Raw genomic sequence first — 22,465 nt, 5'->3', positions numbered from 1 at the left:
AGAGCCGGACTCAACTGACTGAGCTATCCAGGCACCCACGTGGTTCTAAAACGGACCCTAGAGGAGGGAAAAACACCTTAATCAACATTCTACTAAGACCATACAAAGTGAAAATGAAATGACACCTGAAAAAGAAATTAGGGTTGTCAAAGAAGGGGGAAATGAATACTGAACAGCCAAAATAGCCAAATATAATGGACATTTCATAATTAAAGTAAATCAATGCTTCTTACATGGTTATACTTTTACATTCTCTGTAAATATGAAGATCCATTATACATTAATATTTTAGTAATATTAAGGCCCTAGAGTCAGACAGATATGCCTCACATTCTAGCTCTACCATTTCAAGTTGTAAAACTTTGAGCATATTTTGTAATCTATTTATGCCTTATTTCACATACACTGGTCATCTATTATGGCACAGAGTATTTGAAATTTCTAAACAAAAATCCACCATAAAACAATATAATTATTGCACTCTGTCACTAATTTCATGGAAGTCATCATGAAGAGTAAAAAACTATACAATTCCAAATGTAGTTAGCTAATTAGTTGGGGCTAATTACTATTACTAGTATTACCTACCATTGTTAAAGGTTGCACTTAAAGAGTCCTTGGCACTAAACAAGCTCTCATTAAGTGCTAGCTTTAATGACAGCAAAAATAACCATTATTATTTTAAGAAACCAAGAATATATATACAAGTGGATATTTTTTGCGAATGAGAAATAACTGGACTAAGAATTTCCTTAAGTTAGATAACAATTTAAGTATTATAAATTACACATGCAAAAATTGTACAATCAGGGTAAACAAAATCACTTTGCCTTCATAGAATAACAATAATAATACTGCTAACATAATTATTAAAATTACATTTACATGTGCACCTGTTTTGATCCAAACACAATCCATAAAGCCTTCTAACCAGGAAAGATAATAGTAATTATGAAAAATAATAATATCAGAACTTCTCAAGGAAGTGGGCAGAAGAGAATGCAGATTTTCTAGGACCTGAAGATTTTAATATGAGACGCTAAAAAGTAATATAAAATTATGAATATATACTTAAGTACAGGATCTTGGAAGGATTTGTTATTTGCCACTTGGTTAGTCGGCCTCTGGAAGGAGGTACTGTCGTTATCATGATTTTATAGATAAGAAACATGAGCCACATAGTGTTGATATAGCATGACCAAAATCACACAGATGGTGAATGTTAGAGATAGATATCAAAGCTGATATTGTGCTTTCATTTTACACATGAGAAATTGCAGTTTCAGTCAGTTTATGTAACTTGCCAGAGGTCCAGAATTACTGAGTGGCAGAGGCAAGATTAAAACCCAGATCTGTCAAACTCTAAAGTTCGTACTCTCTATGCTAAGCTTTTGATGCCAACTCACGAAGAATTCTGGCACAGGATATTGTATTTTTTTTTCAGATTTTCATTGCTTTTGATCAAAGAATCAAAAGAATGAGAGTTAGCCTAGATCCTAAAGGAATTAAGGCTAATTTCAAAGATGAGATGGCTATTTTCTCTAGGTACATAAGCAGAGGTAGTTTTTATATGCTTTATATCAGGTATCACTGTATCTCTTATCTACAACGCAGTCCTCTATTATGTCATAGAGTATTTGAAATTTCTAAACAAATATCCACCATAATATAAATACTCTATTCTTTACAAATATAGAAAAGCTTTGTTATAACTTTAGAATTCAAGAAATTACTCCTTTCGATTTCATTACTATAACTCTCCATAGAACCACCTTTCCCCTTTCATAGTATCGCATATGTAAATTAAGTAAATTGATGGTTCTCCCCTTAAGAATATAAATGAAAAAGTGTATCTTGATATAATATGTTGAGACCAGAATAAAGTTAGTGGGAAATATAAATATTTCCACTAAACTTATTTCTCATAGTGTGTCTAGGCATTGTAAATGTTATGCAACTTGACAGGCTAGAGGAAGGTGTTTTGGTAGTCTAGCATTCCTTTATATTTTTGTACCATTAGGGTGTACATCAGATAAAAGGAGATTTTAGAATTTATCAATTATCCAACAGTTAGATTGATATGAAACAGTAGCCATAACATTTGAGATTCTTTAACAGGTCTTAGTAACTCTTTAATAATTCTTTCTCTTTTTCTCTTGTATCACTCAATACAAACATACACTACATTCATAGGTATAATGTTAATTAGTAATCTCCTTAAACTACTAGTTCCTAGGAAGGCACTTTTATGATAAGGAAGTGTTACACTGAGCTCATACTCATGAAGTTCACTGGTTTTACCTTATGCCGTGTTGGAGTTGTGATGGGATATTAGGACAATATAATGATCTTAAATGTTACAGATCAGTGGTTCTAATCTTTCAGTTAGTTGTTGGTCCATTATTTTTAAAAATATTCACAGAAAAATGGGGCACCTGGGTGACTCAGTCAGTTAAGCCTCTGACTCTTGATTTCAGCTCAGGTCATGATCTCACAGTTCATGGGATCAAGCCCTGCTTTGGACTCTGTACTGACAGTGCAGAACCTGCTTGGGATGCTCTCCCTCCCTCTCTCTCTTCCCCTCCTCCACTCATGCTTGTTCATGCTCTCTCTCTCAAAATAAATTTAAAAAATATTCACAGAAAAATAAGAAAACTAATGAAACCATAGAAAGTTTTTCATTATGCTAAATTATTTCTTTTAAATAATCACCTTTTATCTGAGATTATGTTTTTCCTTCTTTTTAGATGTTAAAATATTTTTTCTTTCATGTGGCTAAAGTAAGCAGAAGGGTTTTTTTCTTTTTGGCTGCCTTAGAAAAATTAAAAATTAGTATTCTCTGTAAAGCACGTAATTTTTTTAAGTAAAATGTTACTCGACTATAAAAATCTAAAAATATAAGGGGTTCCTGGGTAGCTCGGTTGGGTAAGCATCCATCTTTGGCTTAGGTTGTGATCTCTCCATTCCCAAGTTCAAGCCCCACGTTGGGGAGTGTGCTGACAGCTCAGATCCTGGAGCCCATTTCAGATTCTGTGTCTCCCTCTCTCTCTCTCTGCCCGTCCCCTGCTTGTGCTCTGTCTCTGTCACTCTCAAAAATAAATAAACATTAAAAAATATTTTTTTAAAAATCAAAATATACAAGAACCAGCATTACATAGAAATTAGTATGACCTATATTTTTAGCTAAAGGAATATGTATGTATCTTAAAATCCTTGTTGAAATAACCCTTCTCAAGAAAAGTATCTAGTACCAGATACCTTGTTTTCTCTTTCTTGTATCTTTGTATGGATTGACATATATGTGGATGTGGATTTGCCTTCTTGAACTACGTTGCTTCTGCAAGCACCACCCATTGGTAGCGTTACAGAATTCCTTGTTTACTATTATGTTATGCTGCACAAAATCGTCAGAGGCCAGGGGCATATTTTAGGACAAAGGAAGTATAGCAATGAGCTCACGCCCAAAAAATTTACTGGGCTTGCCATATGTCACATATCCTAGGAGCAATATGCTTGATAGGGAATGGTAAACTGAAGACTTAGTTAAAATAACTCCTGAGAGATTAAACCCTGTGCTGTCATTATCTATCTTACAGATTGCTGAATATTCCATAAAATAATGGCCAAGATATTGTGACAAAGTCTCCATTGGCAGGGTGCACAGATCTGTGATTCCAAAGCAATGACCTTTTCTCTGATACACTACTAAAATTTATATATTTTCTATCAACAGGACCTTTGGTTCCATAGGTTTAGAGATACCATTTACCAACAGTACACTATTTTCCTGGACTTAGTCCCAAGTCCCAGGCCATTCTGATCTCCTATGCCACTGAACCAACAAGGAGAGAAAAGGTCACTGTACCGAACAGGGTATTTGATGCTGATGACTAGGAGGTAATTGGACTGCTCCGACTCAGTAGTGCCAATGAAAACTTATGAGATGCCTTCAGGTACCTTTTAGTGCTGCTATGCCCAGTAGTGTTTCTTCTTAGAAAACTCTAAGAACACAGTAGACCAGTAAAACCAGTTAGTACTCAGCTTAAGCAGAAAAGAAGGTCTGGCTTATCCACAGGTAGAGTCTCACTTGGTTGAGGCAGAGGGTAAGAGAAATGTTGAATAGTGGTGGAAAACAGTTATAATTGTCAACTTTGGCCTCAATGCTAATGACCGAAAAGGACTATAGTAGCTACAGTTTTATATCACTTAATAAGTTACTTTCTACAACATCCTTCCCCCCCACCCCATCACCACCGCCCCACCACCACCGCTATATGGAGAACACAAGAGTACTTAAAACCTTAGGTTTTAGGTAGGAGTAAGAACTAATTAATGGTACCCTTTTATGATAAAGTAGCTGATCAGACCTCATGCTTTCAAATGTACAGACAAGTTGTAGAAAGAAGACAAGAGGCAAAAAAGTGGACTGTGCTAGGTATCTTTGATCCTTCGGATTCACTTTATCTCCTGTCTCCATCCTGCCCTATTTCTTCAGGAGGCTGATCCCTATGGATTACATCAATAAGATCACCATTTACACTAGTTTGGAGTTAAATGCAGTCTTTGGGGAGTCCTGGCAGGAAGTGAGAAAGAGAAACAAAGAGACAGAGACAGAAATACAGAGACAGACTAAGAGTGAGAGAGAGAGAGTGAGAGAGAAAACAGAAGAGGAATATCAAGGTATGTATTCCCATAGCTCTCCCTTTGTGAAGTTGCCTTGAGCTTTCAATGCCCTCACATAAAGGTCACATCATCAGTGTGGCTCCTGTCAAGGTGGTGTGCTCTATCTTGACTTTTGTTTGTTCCTTCTCAATTGTAGTTTCCTCCCTCCTTTTGACACTTCAGGCATAGGGGTACTGATAGCAAACTGCTGTTCTATTTGGATCCCTACATTATTCTTGTATTTCTCCCCAAATTTGTAATTTGTATTTTGGGAATAAACTCTTTTTGAATTATCTGAATGTATGTGAGCCATGGTTTCCTGTAAGAACTCTGACCATCTGTTTTCATTTCACTCTAAGAGTAGAACACTCTGGAGATGGAGGAGATTCAGGTCACAAAAAATCATCAGGGAGAATGTATATGCAGGAACAGAGAAATCAGGGCAGAGAAACAAACCCACAAAGTGTAGTACTTCACCAATAGAAAATCCACTATTAATTGTAGAACATATAATTTATAGCATACACTTTATACAATAGATTGGAACAATGGATTAATAAACATTCTTTTAAAAATAAATAGATTTCACATAAACTATGGTATGAACTTTCTGATGAAAATAAGGATTCCTGCAAAAGAGACATTGCAACTCAAATCAGCACGTGTAAAGAACAACACAGGACAAAAAGGAATCAGTAACATGTGATCAGTATCATAAGCAAAGGACATTCCGTAAGGACAGTACAAGACTACTCATAGTCATACCTGCCTAAGAGGATTTCAGTCTCTCAATGTGGACAAAACTCTAAGTGAATATATATTATATTCTTTTATAGAAAATTATTTTCAATTAAACATTACTGACTGTATTGTGATTATTAACACCTGATTTTGCTTTTAAGTTTGTTTTCATAAGGTTCTAATTTCTTTTAATGTAGAAAAAAAACTTAGGTATTGTGATAAGTAGAATAGTGTAAATAGTGTACAGGTTAATAGATGTATTATGGTCCTGACCATAATGTGTTTTAAGATACACTGTTCTAGGGGTGTCTGGGTGGCATTAAGCCTCCGACTTCAGTTCAGGACATGATCTCATGGTCTGTGGGTTTGAGGCCTACGTCAGGCTCTGTGCTGACAGCTCAGAGCCTGGAGCCTACTTCAGATTCTATGTCTCCCTCTCTCTGCCCCTTCCCCACTCTCATTCTGCCTCTCTCCCCCTCTCTCTCTCAAAAATAAATAGACATTAAAAAAAAAAAAAGATATGCTGTTCTAGAATGAAGTTGGAGGGGGAATACCATTATGACAAATGTATTTTTTAAATATTTTTACAAATATCTAGATATGCTGTTATTCATTAATGGAAAATACTATTTATGGGAAAAAAAACCAAACTACGTTTACTCCATTAAATGACAAGCATTTGCCTCTAATATTGAAACCTTACATTGCTCTAAGAGTTCCTGATTATATCCATTTCCTATTGCACTTCCTTTTTTCATGTTTTTGGATGAATGAAACAAGATTGAACAAGTTGTATGATACAATTTTATTTATTAGTGGGATGTTTTGTAGTTTTTCACAAAGCATATTTCCTTTCCCTTTAATTTGCCCCTCTGAAACTAACTGTGCTTGTGAACTTTTTATCTTGAACCAAAATATTTTCTATTATATCTCTGAAATAGTTACAGACTTACTTGTCTTCTAGCAAGAAGTTTCAGTCAGTTATACTATGCACTAGATTTATTTTTAAACTCCCTAAAAAATGGTTATCTCTGTAGTAGCTCCATCTATTATGCTATCTTATGGGTAGACCTCTTATTCATAAGAAGAGAGGAAATAATAGTTATGTCATTAAAACAGCTAAATACGGTGTGAACTGAAGATGTTAGTGAAAATGGTGATAGAAAAATTACATATGAATATGGACATAGATATGGATATAATAGAGATAGAGATACAGAAAGAGAATTTTAGTTTCAGTCACTACTTGATGTAAAATAAAAGTACAACTTTATGCTATGTTTAAAACCTAAACTTCTAAAAATAAATGACATTGACTTCAAAAGTCAAACTAAAATAGATATCAATTTTATCAACAAGTTAATAAAAGAAATATCTCACTTCTTAGCTTAGTGGTTTTATAGATGCATTGATAAATTGTTAGGTAAACTACACAATTCAAGTTTCCAAATAATAATTATATTATAATTTGATGTTAAAATTGAAATTACTTGGGGAGAATGGAGTAGAGAAAACAATGGAGTTAGAGGCACCAAACTACAGAGGGCTCTCTCAGGAAGAGCCCAAGAGGGAGGGAGGTATTTATCTTGGAGGTTTTGGACTAGGAAGGGTGAGGTAGTCAATACCTAGAATTATTTTCTAACATCTCATCTTATAAATATCTTTAAATGCAAGTAATTTATACATAGCTGTTATTTATTGCAGCATTTTAAGAACCTGGGATGTTAACAGATGCTGCCTAGTTTAGACAGTAAGAGGTTTTACTAATTATCAGCCTCACATTAATTATTTACATATGAAGAGCAGAGTTGTCAATTTTTATAATTTTTGTTATAACTTCTCCCCTCTTTTAGAAAACTTGCAATTTGCATTGAAGTTTTCTCCAATTGAAAATAATTCTTGAGGCACTTGGGTGGCTCAGCCAGTTAAGCATCCAACTCTTGATTTCGGCTCAGGTCATGATCTCAGGGTTCATGGAATTCAGCCCAGAGTCAGGTTCTGCGCTGCGTGTGGAGCAAACTTGGGATTCTCTCTCACTCTCCCTCTGCCCTTCTCCCCTGCTTGAGCTCCCTCTCGAAAGAAAGAAAGAAAGAAAGAGAGAGAGAGAGAAAGAAAGAAAGAAAGAAAGAAAGAGAAAGAAAGAAAGGGAGGAAGGAAGAAAGAGGAAGAGAGAGAGGGAGGGAGGAAGGAAGGAAGGAAGAATTCTTTGTAAAAATTAGTATAATTAGAACCTGTTGCAAAGCATTAATTAAATATGTAGCCTCAACAACTGACTTAATTCCTCCATTTCTGATTCTTGCTTCGACTTACACAACATGCATTTCAACTTGTCTAATGTCCTGTCTATTTAGGCAGGAAACTAAAAATGTTACATTTCTCAGATTCCTGGCCAACTATGGCTCTGGATGTGATTTAGATTTTTCCAAAGAGATGCATCTGCTTGAGACTTAGATTCGAGAAGTAAATCACTAGAGAAGAGCGGCTAAGCCTCAAGTTTCTCTTTTCCTTAAGTAGATCAAGTAGAAGATAATCATTGGACAGCAGTTTTCTGATTCCTAGTCTCCAGCCAAAGTGGCGGGATTCTAGAATCATCAATTCTGCTGGTTATTACCTCGCTCCAAGACTGACAAAAGTAGTGTCATTCTAGAATCAGTGACCAGAAATCTCAGATTGCGTTTGTCATAGATGCAATCTTCAGTGGGCTGGTCTTACAGTATTTTGCTGGAAGTGATTCTTAGGAGTACAGGTTAATGACTGATCCTCCAGTCTTTTCCAGAGTTTTGTAAGTACCATTCCCTGTATTAAAACCCTCTTCGCTTAAATTAGATAGGAGAATCACCATTAACTTCAGTTGAACCCATACTAAACATTAACTCATGGGGCTGTTATGAGGATAAAATGTAGGTGATGAAATATAAAAGCAATTCAGAAGCCAGTGTTTGGCCATCAGTAAATGTTAGAAAAATTAGTAAAGACATCTTTTGGTGAATGTATTTTATTTGTATAAATATATATCTTTTATTACATAAGCGAAATCTAAGATATTCTGTATGTTTTGCCAGAATTCTGAGTTAAATAAATTTTCCAGTGTCAGTGTTATTTTTATTTTTGACTTGTATAATGTTGCTTCTCTTTATTATGTTTTTTGTTTCCACAAAAGTCAAATACAAACATCACCAAGCCAATTGAAATTTGAAGAATCAGTCTATATGTGTGATTGCTGGTGGTGTCAGTCATTGATTTAGAGTGTCAAAAGATAAATTGAAAAGTGGTTTATTCTTACAACTAATCATTGTGGCTCCACTGTAATCACTGATTTCACTGTGTATATCCATACTAATATTTTTCCTTCAAATCTGGAATTGTTTCAAACAAATATTTAAAGTAATTTTATTTGGCTCTTCCTTGTGTCCAACAAAGAATTACAGACTACAGAAATACTTCCAATAATTGAAGGAAAATAAATAAATATATGGCTGTTTATGTAGTGTTACTAAATAAATAAATAAATAAATAAATAAAAATAAATATATGGCTGTTTATGTAGTGTTACTTTTCAAAGATAAAGGCTCAAGAAAATGTAAACTAAATAAATATATGGCTGTTTATGTAGTGTTACTACATAAATAAATAAATAAATAAATAAATAAAATATATGGCTGTTTATGTAGTGTTACTTTTCAAAGATAAAGGCTCAAGAAAATGTAAACTAAAAGCCTATTGCTAAGTTATGCAAGAGAGAAATAAATATGCTACTATACATAGTATAATATTGTACAGTATAAACATGCACACACACCGCCATGCTTCCTCAATTTACATTGCATGTTTTCTCCTTCACCATAGGTTTTCGCCCCCATTGCCTCTTCCCATTGCTTCACTCTGCTGTGTTTGGTATATGTCCTTAATATGTAGGTACTCTTATTTTTAAATAATTTTATTTTATGGCTGTGTTTTTAATATGTACAAATGATATTTACCTACGACTATAATTTCACCAATTTTTTTCATTTAACATTATAGTTGACGATTTTTGTTTTATGTTTATCTAGTTCCAAGTGCTAAATTCTGCACAGTATCCCATTTCAAATCATTTTTAATTTTTCTGTTCATGGATACATAAGTGCCCCCAATTTCCTGTTACCACAGTCATGCAGTAACAAATAGTGACAGTGTCATTTGGGCAAACAGTCAGTGGTGGGACTGCAGTGTGAGAGGAAACACACAGTTACAGTCTCAATAAGGGTTGGTAGTTAGCCTTCCATAGTAGCACTGACAGCTTACGCTCCATCAGCAAGATTAATCTGCTCTTAATTTTCTATAGTCTTTTCAACAACTTGGTACAGTCTGCTTACTTATTTCACGTCTGAAGCATAGAACACAATAGCTAATAAGAAAATATATAATCTAGGGGCGCCTGGGTGGCGCAGTCGGTTGAGCGTCCGACTTCAGCCAGGTCACGATCTCGCGGTCCGGGAGTTCGAGCCCCGCATCAGGCTCTGGGCTGATGGCTCAGAGCCTGGAGCCTGTTTCCGATTCTGTGTCTCCCTCTCTCTCTGCTCCTCCCCCGTTCATGCTCTGTCTCTCTCTGTCCCAAAAATAAATAAACGTTGAAAAAAAAATTAAAAAAAAAAATATAATCTTATCTATCCAAACCAGAGCATTTTTAATAGCTAAGAAGAGATCATGATAACTGCAAATAGATATAAATCATAAACAGGTTATGCTAGGCAAACCAGGTCGTTCACCCTGTGACACTGATGTTTTAAATATTTGTATTTATTTATTTGATTATTTGTAAAGTTGAACATCTCCTCCATTTTAGCCAGCACATTAATTCTAAAAAATACTTACCTCCTTTGAATGTTTTTCTCTTAGTTTCTGGTCTTTTTCTTGTTAATGGGCAAAGTTTACTGTTATCTTAGGTTCTAATCCCTCGGTATTACTCATCTTCCCCCAGCCTGTAATTCACCTTCTTGAATTCTCTATTGTTTCCTTCACTGAAGAGAAGTGTGAATAAATACATGTCACTCACTGGGGACTTTGGCAATACTTCATGACATCATAGTAACAAAAATAGTCTCTCTTACTTTTAGAATTAGTACTATACTTTGCCTTTCACACTGAAGTCTTTGATCCACCTAATAGTTACATATAGATTTGAGCTCCAGGTAAACTTTATTTTTCTATAGATTTAAGCCAGTTTCTCATTCCCACCACCTAAACAATCTGTCCTTCCCCCCACAAATTTGTTAAACCATGACAACCAAGTTCCCCTGTGTTAATGGAACTTTTTTTTTTATTGTTTTGTTACATTGTTCTAGTTGGGGCTTTTTTGGTCATATGCACATATCATGAGGTTTTGATTGTTGTATCTTTACAGTGTGTCTTAATATCTGATAAAGGAGACACTCTTTTGTGTTTAGAACTCATTTAGCTATCTTCGGGCAATAACTCTTACATTAAAAAAATTATTTTATTTTTTTTTTAATTTTTAAATGTTTATTTATTTTGAAGGAGAGAGACAGAGTGTCAGCTGGGGAGGGGAAGAGAGACAGAGAGAGACAGAGAGAGAGACAGAATCCGAAGCGGGGTCCAGGTTATGAGCTATCAGCACAGAGCCCAATGTGGGGCTTGAATTCACGACCTGTGAGATCATGACCTAAGCCGAAGTTGGACACTTAACCAATTGAGCCACCCAGGTGCCCCTTACATGAAAATTTTTAAATCAAGTAATCAAATTCTACAAAATTTCTGGAATGTTAGTTTTAAATGTATTGAATTTATAGATTAGTTTGAATGCTAGAAGCTTTACAGAGTATGTATATATACACCACCATCATGGTGTTCAGAAGCTAAGCTACTGTCCTCAAACATGATTCATGCTTGTTTTTTCTTTTCCTTCTGAATCTGATAGAACAACTGCAAGGTAGAACCTATGTCATATCTAGCTTAGGAGAGTCTGCGAAACTCTATTTATGTTTTATGCCTCTGCAGTAAAGGAACACAGGCTAGGGAAGCTGGTATCTATGTTGAAAGTCCTAAGTCAGAGCATCTGTCCCAAGGATAGTAAGCATTAAAAAATTTACTCCTACCCATACCTCATGTTTCCCATGCCAAAAACACACCAGTTTCTTCCTTATGAAGCAAACTTTAGGAAAAAATGTGGACTTCCATGTTGTTTATAGAAAAAAATATATATTTTTTTGGCTGGCACAAGCATTGTGGGCTTCTTGGCAGTCAAATCCCTTTGCAAATTAATAAACTGGTATGCTAGGTTAGCTTGTCATATGACTTCTTTCCAGCAAATCTTATCATTAACATAAAATCATCAAGTTTCTAGATCTTAAAGTAATGTGATATATTTCTTATAAAAATAGCTGCTATAATTACTTTTGTCCATGTATGCATGCACCTTTAATGTGGTTTTATACTCTCCCATCACTAGGTGATGTTTATTTCCCATTCCTTTGAATCAGGGCTGGACTTCTAACTTACGGTTTCCAATATAATCTTAGAATCCTCAGGTAATTGTTTGAAGTTGGGGTCAGCCTCCTGAAGGATGAGAGACACCACAACACAGCTTACAATCAGCACCAAACTCAGATGTGAATTGGGCTGTCTTAGACCATACAGTTCCAGCTGAGCTCTTAGTTAACCAGAGCCATGATCCCAGTGAGACCAGAAAAAGACCACTTAGCAAAACCCAGCCCAAATTTCTGATCCACAGAATTAGGGTAAATAAAATGGTTGTTGTTTAAGTGAGGCTGGGAAAACCACAACCACAGGCCAAATCCATCCCTCAACTTTTTTATATATGGGACTTCAACCTAAGAATCAATCATTTTTATATTTTTAAGAGATAAACAACAATAATAACAACATGCAAAAGCAACAGCATGTGGTCCACACTGTGTAAAATATTTACTGTCTGGCCTTTTACACCATTTTAAACCACTGTGTTTGGGTTGTTTATATGCAGGAATACATAAAGTGCATGTCAAAGCTTGAAACTTGCTTGTCAAACCAATTGAAGTGGTTCTTTGGTAGAACTAAATTTAAAAGAAAATCTGCATACATTGAAGGTAATTTTATTCCTTCTCACTCAAACTGAATGCATAAATATTCATATGTATCACTCATAATGAAACTATCAGGATCATGTATGGATATAAAAACATTTTATAAATTATCAGGTACTATAAAATATAAGGTGTGATGATTGATTTTGAGAATAAAGAGGTAAATGATGACTAGCTTCTAGAACATAGTGGAAGCTATAGCAAAGGTAGTTTCCAAAGTAAGTTAGCATTAGCCTTATCAAAACATGAGAAAATTAATTTCCCAAGAAAAACATTTTAATGCTTTTACAATTTTTCACTGATTTCCCACTCTTTAATGCAGTCAAGAATTAATTAAGGCGAGGGGCGCCTGGGTGGCGCAGTCGGTTGAGCGTCCGACTTCAGCCAGGTCACGATCTCGCGGTCCGTGGGTTCGAGCCCCGCGTCGGGCTCTGGGCTGATGGCTCAGAGCCTGGAGCCTGTTTCCGATTCTGTGTCTCCCTCTCTCTCTCTGCCCCTCCCCTGTTCACGCTCTGTCTCTCTCTGTCCCAAAAATAAATAAACGTTGAAAAAAAAATTAAAAAAAAAAAAAAGAATTAATTAAGGCGGTACTTGCTTATATCAGCTACATAGACATATGTGTTGAATCATTAATTTTGCATAATTTAGTCAATTTTGGTTGATTTAGCAATTTTTCTATTAAGACCATTTTCACCTTACATGAATTGTTTAAGATAGATAGGTGATGTTAAATAGATCGATCGATAGATTATAGATAAATTTAGTTATTAGTAATTGCTTGGATTCCCAGGCATATGCTTTGCAATTATGTTGCCCTGAGTTGTTACCTAAAGAACTCATTTATCTGAAGAAATGCATATTGTAATATTTATGTATAAATATTTCCAATATTATGAAATATACATTTTTACTATACATTCTTGCAATACAAATTCTTTTATGCACATTAATACGTTCTAATATCTCTTTTATTATCCTAAGAGAAGTAGAGAATGGATCTTAGGTAGACTGAACACGTGTCCAAGTTTGCTGTAAATTCAGGTAAAAAATTGCTGTAAATTCAGGTAAAAATGTAGTCCTTCTTCTGGAATCCCTTAATATTTAAGCTCCTTCACTGTTAGAGAACTTCCAATTTGCAAAATAAATTATATAGTTACCATAATATCGGGAGAAAGTAGCAATCTCCCCTACAAACTGTATTATATTTAAAAATGGTCTCCTTAGGGGTCGCCTGGGGTGGCTCAGTTGGTTAAGCGGCAGACTCTTGATTTTGGCTCAGGTCATAATCTCATGGTTCATGGGATCAAGCCCTGCATCAGGCTCTGCACTGACAGTGCAGAACTTGCTTGGGATTCTCTCTCCCTCTCTCTGCCCCTCCCCTGCTTGCACATTTGCATGCTCTTCCTCTCAAATAAATAATTTTTAAAAATGCTCTCCTTGTACCAGTATCAATAAATCTTAGATTTATACCTACTTACCATGGTAAGTAGTTTCAGTTGCCAATTGCCTTTCTTCATTACCTATATTTATATATTCCTTTGTTTCTCAGATATAAAGTCAACTTCTTTATCTGCTATGGTAATTCAGATTTGATCCTATTGTTTTATTCTGCATGATTATCAGATAGTCTATACTGATGGAAATCTTCTTTCCATCGATAATAAACTAATTATAGATAGTTGCAGGTCAAAAACTCCCATTACCATTTCTCTTAGTAACATCATTGAAATGTTCACATTCACATTTTACCACGGCAAATAACGTTCCCATATACATTGCTTTAGAAATCAACAGAATACCATGATGGATGGTTGCATGAGTCACTCTACATCCATATTAAACACCACCCATCCTTTAAAAAAAAACCACTGATTTTATTGGTGTGTAGAAAAGAGGGATTTTTTTATGTGTAGGTTTTATTACAAAAACAAGAGAAATTTCATAACTGTTTTTGAATATATATTACTTAACAACACTGTAATTCACGGTAATTATTTTCCTTTTTGTTCCTTCCAAAGTATTTATTCTTTTAAGTGAACCCAAATTTTTAATACACCTCTATCACATAAAGGTGATCATGCGCTGTGAGTTTCAAGTAATTTTTAGCAAACCACTCTTTCGCCATAATATCACGGATCATAAGATTTCTGATTCATTCTGCATAAGTATATTATTTTATATATGTTTTCCTAACTGTGACTTAAGAGTATGATTTTTGTCAGTCCATATTTTTGAAGACTTTTGTTAACAATCATCTTCCAAGGACCAACAATGAATGCTACCAATGGCTATTGCTTTGTACAGATAAGACAGAGTCTCTTGTATCTACATACCCTCTCTGATGTACTCAACAAATCAGGTTCATAGTGACATAATTGCTTGTTGTATAAAGTATTTTTTAAATTAGAAAGGATAATACATAGGAAAACGTGATCATGCATAGGAAAGATTATACATAGGATTGGTATGTTAAGAGAATGTATTGAATCTTCGTTGTTTTATTTTGGAGAGAGAGTTTGTCTGTTTCCTTTATTTTCATTATGTCAAGTTTAGGTGTCATTTTCATTATGTCAAGTTTAGGTGTTCAGAAACCCTATGCCCTAATTCTGTGCTGTAAATCCCAGAGGATTTTTGTCTTGTTACATTCCCATTCAAAATAGAGATCTAAAGTTGTGTTCCAATTCTGATATGAAATGCAAATACCTAAAACAATTTTTTGTATCCTTTGCAAAGTTCTGTGCAACCTCAGCAATGTGTTCTGAGAGCCATGTAGTCTCCACTGCAAACTGTTTCCGCTTCTGTTCCTACAAAATATACGAAGCTGAGAAAAACTTGCATAGAGCAAATGGGGGATTCATTGTTACATAAATCCAATTAGATGCCTAGGAATATAACCTGCATAAACAATTAACAAGACTAGAAATATTATGTTCTGTGACTAATATAACACACTGGAAGTGCCATCCATTTCAGACTTAGGTATAGATATGTAACAGAGTAATTAGTTATATCCTTTGGTCTAAGGAATAATTAAGTAAATTATTTATCAACTATATTTATTTTAGATTTAGAACTTTATCCATATCTCTCCAAATGAGTTTTTAGTAATATTTCTTATGATTGTAAGTGACTTTTAGTATTACATATTTTACACTGTTAAAGTAGTCATGCTAACCAAAGTTTCACAATTAAGCACATTTTTACGAATGATGTTATATGTGCTACTGGAAATTAGGAATCAATAAAGCAGATACTCTACCACTTTCAGAAAGTTTATAGCCCCATAGGGCAGATCTAAGATAATGTAAAATAAGAGATTCTAACCCAATATAGGAGTCTTTGAGGAAAGGATGCTTACAGTGGAATAGTTCAGCCTGACAATGGGGTGGGACAAAGTCAAGGCATGGAAGGACATGTGCAAAAACTGTTTCGGTATAAGGCATTTTGCAAGAGAAACTGATCTGTAGAGGCAGGTTTAGCTGATGGTTATGATATCTAGGGGTTATACGGAGGTTATGATAAAAAGTGTCTATAGGATGAATTTATTCCATATTAAGCATTTAGGTTTTTAGTGCTTGAGCATATATGTATGTAAATATGTTTACATACACATATTTAAATATATATATTACATATATTGATTTAAAATGTTTTGTAAGTAATAAAATAGTTTGAAATTTCTTAATGTGCTACATATTAGCCATGTACCATATGTGGACTAAATCTTAATCCTCTACCTTGAAAAAAATTATTGTTCAAAAAACTATCTTAGTTCTGTATAGTCTTCCTAGTGAATTCTTTGTGCTATGTGAAACATGTCTGTAAGTTTAGCAAGAAACTAATATCTTGTAAATTAAAAAATAAATGTTTACCTAATTATTGATATCCTATGTAGCTTGTACCTAAACCTAATTGACAGGTACTTAACAATATGGATTTTCTTCTTTTCATAAAGTGCTTATTTAGGAAATGTTCGAAACAGTCTTTATGAACAAAACAGTCATATTTTGTAAAGCAACAGTGACATCCAGTGACAACTGAGATTTAATCAAAGAATATGTTTTAGATTTGCTATACAAGGAAAAGAAAAAGTGTTATTAAGTATTAAACTACACACATTTTTTTCTATTTGTTTTAAATGTTCTAAGAATGTATCCATATAACAAATCATTGGGTGAAAATATAAACCAGTCAATCACTTAGAGAATGAAAAAATAAGCCATGGATTGGGAGAAAATATTTGCAAAGCATGGCTGATAAAGGATTATACCCAAAATATACGAAGAACTCTTCAAATGCAGTGTCCTATGTCACAAGGGAATTGCAAGTTAAAACAACAATATATCACTACACACTTAATAGATGGCTAAAATAAAAATATACTGATTATAACAAATGCTGGTAAGTATGTAGAGCAACAGGAATTCTCATTCATTGCTGGTGGGAATACAAAACGTTATGGCCACCTGCTGGGGAAGTCTGCAGTTTCTTAAAAAGCTAAAAATGGTCTTATCATCTGGTCCAGCAATTGTGCTCTTTAGCATTTACTGATATAAACTAAAACCTTATGTCCATACAAAAACCTACACACAAATATTTATGGCAGCTCTATACAGCAGTTTGCACCCCAAACTGGAAGCAACCAAAATATCATTCAGTAGGTGAGTGAAAAAACAATTGCGATACACCCACACAACAGAAGAGTATTTAGCCATAAAAAGAAATGAGCTATCAAGCCACAAAAAGGCATGGAGCAAAGCTAAATGCATATTTTCAAGAAAGCAAAGCTAGTCTAAAAAGACTATGTAGTGTATAATTCTAACTATATGACATTCTGGAAAAGACAAAGCTATAGAGAAATTAAAATGTTTAGTGGTTGTCAGAAGAGAGGGATGAATAGATGAAGCACAGAGGATTTTTAGGGCAGTGAAACTATTCTAAAGATTCCATATGATGCTATAAAGGTGAATACATGACACTATGCATTTATTAAAACCCATAGAACTGTACAATTGTGAGCCTCAATATTAACTACAGACTTTAGTTAATAATAATATATCAATGTTAATTCATCAATTGTAACAAATGTGCTACATAATGCAGTAAGTTAATAATAATGGGGTAATCTGAAACTGCTTGTATGGAATAATATGGAACTCTGTACTATCTTCTCATTTTCAATGTAAATCTAAAGTGTCCTCAAAAGCAGAGTCTGTTAATTAAAAAAGAGTCAAACAACAATCATTGACAATATTAATCTCTCGCAGTGAATGCATGTCTTCCCCTGAATGGTAGATCATTACCAAGATGTTTCATGGGATTATTCATCATTCTTATTGAATATTTGGAAAGTGAATATTGAGGGAAATGGTGAATGTGTAGGTATATTACAAACTTGCATAAATTAAATTGGGTGTTGTGTGTGTTTGGGATGTGGAGGACTTCACAGTCATGCTACTCTGTGGCATTGAGTAATTCAATATTTTCATTGTAGTTTATCATTTCTATCTTTATTTTATTATTTTTTAATGTTTATTTTTTGAGAGGAGGGAGGGGCAGAGAGAGAGGGAGACACAGAATCTGAAGCAGACTCCAGGCTCCCAGCTGTCAGCACAGAGCCTGACGTGAGGCTGAAACTCACCAGCCACAAGATCATGACCTGAGCCAAAGTCAGACGCTTAGCCAACTGAGCAACCCAGGCGCCCCTAATTTACCATTTCTAAAACCATAGTGGTAAAAGTTAATACATGGATTTTTTTTTAAAAAAATCACAATTTAATGCAATCATGATAGGATGAAAAAAATGGAATGCCCCCACTATGAAATTAACAGAGGTACATACAAAATGTCACATGAGTTACAAAAATATATTATAAGAGAGATACAATGTGATAATAGTTCACACTAAAAAGTAAATGTTAAGAGATCTTAGCTGACCACAGTTTTGATATAGCCTATTCACAATAAAGATTTTTATTTAAATTGCCTTAATTTTTTTAATTTCTATTTTTATTCTGGTTTCATTTTTTTATTTTAATTGTTTTTTTTCAAAAACAAAGGGAGAAATAAGTCAATGGTGAACTCCAGTGGCTAGACCGCATCTGGATACTATGTTCAGTTCTTGTTGCCTATTTTAAGAGAGTCATTGACAAGTTAAAGCATCTTAAGAAGCGTTTAGGTGTTGAAATTTGTAATATGAGAGCTGAAGAAACTTGAAAATGTTTAAGCCAAGAAAGAAAAGCATAAATAATCAGTAATAGTTACCTTTAAATAGTTGAAGTCTCCCTGTGGAGATACCATTTTTTAGGCTTACAGGAAAATTATTAGCAATAGGTGAAACAGGGAAACACATTTTATTTCAATGATTTTCACTTAAGCTAACATAACTTGTTCACACAAAACTGACTATATTAACATAACATTGAGACACTTATTGATATATCCTTTCAACATAATTAGAACCCGTTTCTATTTTTATGCAGCATAAGTAAAGTCGAACGATAGAAATCTTGAGAGAAAAACATAGTTTTTGCTAACTACCCATTATGAAATTGTTAACAAATAATGTTAATATCTGTCCACATGAAAGGCTCAGAAGCGTATAAAATTCTCTTTGTAATATTTAGAAATGACTTCTTTCTTCTTTCATCCCTAAGTTAGTATGTACATATTGTCTCAAGTAAAGACGATACAAAAATGTATAAAGAAAGCTTTAATCATCTCCACTCTTGTATTTCTTTTCCCACAATATTGACTTAATTTCAACAGTCTTTAGTATATTCTTTCATACTTTCCCTATATTAATATGAATATCTTAGATACATGCACATGTAGAGATTATTCGTTTCTTTTACAAAAATATGGGTCACAAATAGTACACTTGAACTTTGAAAAAATTCTCTTGACAAACATATTGACCATTCCTTAGGTCAAAAGCGTGTTCAACCTTTGTTCTATTGCTAGATGTTCAGTATTCCAGCTATTTAGTTTTATATTGAAATCATGCTGCCTGCAACAAACATCTTTGTATGTGTATGCATGTAACTACTATTGCATTTATTTTTACATGATATTCCATGGACACATCTTTTAAAGTGGAAATGCTGGGTTAAAGACTATGTATTTTCTTGTTTGTTTAATATCTTTTACAAATTGGTTTTCTAAAACTTGTAACAAATCATGAAAAAAGTGAAAAAGAGATTCATTTTCTCCTATTGTGTCATAGCACTGGATATTATCAAATTTTGAAAGTTTGGTAAATCTGAAGACAAAAATATTATTTAATTATTGCTTTAACTTGCATTCCTGTGAGGCTGAAATATTCCTAATGATCATGTTACTGTTTTATTTCTTCTTCTATAACTTGCCTGCTGTATTAGGATAATCTAGGATATGCTCTGATAATATACTAACCCAGAAACTTTGATAGCTTAACAAGGAGAATTTTATTTCTCAATCATGTTACATGCCCAGAATGAATTAGCAGCAAACCCAGATCCACAGTCACTCAGGGACTTAGACTGGAAAAGACCCTTCAGTGTTATATCTGAACTACCTATAGTATTTGTTCCAAGAGAGCTTCCAAAAACTCAAAGAATCGCAGAGGAGACATAAAAGCTCTTTGCAGCCTTAGCTTTCAGATACTATCTGTGACTTCTCACGCTACCTAGTCTTATGGTATCAGACTGTTAGTAAGTCTGGGAAATACAAATGAGGTATATTTGGGGAATATTTGATGGCTATTAACCATGTCTGCCACAACTGCCATTTTTCTAGCTTGGTATTTGTCTTTTCTTAAATCAACTTATCAGAACTATTTGTAGGATATATTAATTTTTTATATTAAGATATATTTGTTTAGCCTTTACTACTATCATTTGCCATTAGCTACTTTGTGGTATCTTTTGCCACACAATAAAAATGTGTAGTTAAATATATCCCTTTTATACTTTTATCCCTTTTCTATTTTCTGAATATGTTCTGCATTTAGTAACACCTATAGCACTTCATTTTTCTACTATTTTTGTAAAGTATTTGTTCATTTTCTTTACATTTAAGCATTTACTTCATTGACAGTGGTTTTTAAATAATGAAGTAAGATCTGCCTTTTCTTTTGTCAGATGATTAATCAACCCACAGCAACATTTATTAAATAAACAATTTCCCACTGAATTATTTCCTATATAACACCATGTTAGACTCTTTTAGGCTTTTTATATATTCCATGAGTTACTATGCACCTTAATGAGATAATATACTTTCTTTTGCATATGATGTTTTCATATTCAATTTTAATATCTAGTAAAGCAAGAACAGAACCTCTTCTTCCAGTTTGTCTTTGTAATTTTAGTAGGTATAATTCTTCTGAAATATAAAATCTTATTTAAAATCTAAAGTAAAAATCAAATTATTATGGAATTGCTTGAAATTATTCATTAATTTTGCAATCATTTCTATTTAGGTACATAGTTTCTCCATTTTGCACAGGTCCTGTTTAATGCCCATCAAAAATACACCAAAAACAAATTATACAGATTTTTCATTTTTGCCATTAAATTTATATATGGGTACTCTGTCATTTACTGTTTACTATTTGTGTGTTCATTATTTGCTACAATAACAGAGTATTTTTTATTTCCATTTTTCAATGGTAATTGTTAATAGAGAAAAAAGGCTACATTGATTTTTTTGTGTGTATTAACCTAAACAGTCAACAAATTTCCTTACTGATGTACTTGTAGTTTCTTCAGTTTTCTAGGTATACAATCTGGTTGCCTACATCTAAGAGTAAGTTTCTCTCCCTATTTTAATGTGTATACAATTTTTTTTTTATTGTCTTGTTGCATTATCTAGAAGAACAGCACTATCCAACAGAATTTTCTGTGATGATGGAAATGCTTTAAATCTTCACTACCAACAGGGGAGTTACTAGGTGCACATGGCTAGTATAACTGTGGAATTGACTTTTAAGTTTGATTTAATTGTAAATCATTTAAACATTCACATGTGAACAATAGCTAATGTATTGGGCAGTACAGACCTAAAGTGCCAAAAATAATATTGAAAAATTTCATGATAATGGACATTCCTGTCTTTTTGTTACTTTTAATTATCTCAGTGTTGCACTGTCTTACATATTGTTTGCTGGTTTATCTGTGTATGTGTGTGTGTATGAATATTCTTCATTGTTTTTAAGCAATTTCTGTCGATTCCTCTTTCCTTAATAATGTTTAGATATTTAATTCTGATTGCATATAGAATTTTAACAAATATTTCTTGACATATGTTTTTTCTTTTTTTAAATATTTGTATTTTTTCCTTTTTTTGTTGTTGTTTATTTATTTTTGAGAGAGAGCACCATGTGAGTGGGGGAGGGACAAAGAAAGAGGAGGACAGAGGATCTGAGGTGGGCTCCGTGCTGACAACAGAGAGCCGGATGTGAGGCTTGAACCCATGAACTGTGAGATCATGACCTGAGCCAAAGTGGACACTTAACCAACTGAGCCATCCAGGCACCCCTGGGGTTTCTTTTTAATGTGTATGTGTAATTGCTTATTTGGTGCCCTAATTCTGAACAAAACTTATATTTCTAACTCCTTTCTGCTTCTGGTGTTATTATTTTCATGCTATGGGAAATTATATTTCTAATCAATGTATTTAGAAAATTAATAGTGCTAAGTGAATTATTCTAGAGTTTCCTAATGTGTTATGATATTAAGGTTATGATAAATATGTAAAATGATATAAGAAACATTCCATTTTTCTATGATCTAGAATATTTCATGTTACATAAAGCTTTAATGTTTTATTCATAAAAATTTATGTTTATATAGAGTTGTTATTAAATAATAAGAGCTCTGTTTGTGTGATTAAAATTTAAAACACTGAAATAGAGTATGAACTGGGAAGAATAATATGTGTTAGTTGGCAAAAATTTTATCCTATACATGCAAGTTTTTACTGAATTTAAATAATGTCTT

The 22,465-nt window shown here is 33.7% G+C and overlaps 1 protein-coding gene across 1 annotated transcript in view; it reads left to right on the top strand.

The window, feature by feature from the left end:
- Window positions 1-8,123: 8,123 nt before the first annotated feature.
- TFPI (tissue factor pathway inhibitor) overlaps window positions 8,124-22,465 on the top strand; it is a 106,058-nt gene continuing 91,716 nt past the window's right edge. The window contains exon 1 of the mRNA XM_040475602.1: window positions 8,124-8,185. The gene's annotated coding sequence lies outside the window, so the exon portion shown is untranslated. The remainder of the gene's footprint in view (window positions 8,186-22,465) is intronic.

Source organism: Herpailurus yagouaroundi, unplaced genomic scaffold (genome assembly GCF_014898765.1).
Source record: "Herpailurus yagouaroundi ecotype Mexico unplaced genomic scaffold, PumYag 140, whole genome shotgun sequence".
In the NCBI taxonomy this organism is placed as follows: Eukaryota; Metazoa; Chordata; class Mammalia; order Carnivora; family Felidae; genus Herpailurus; species Herpailurus yagouaroundi.
The sequence above is the reverse complement of the archived record's forward strand: the minus strand, read 5'-3'. Positions and strand labels throughout refer to the sequence as shown.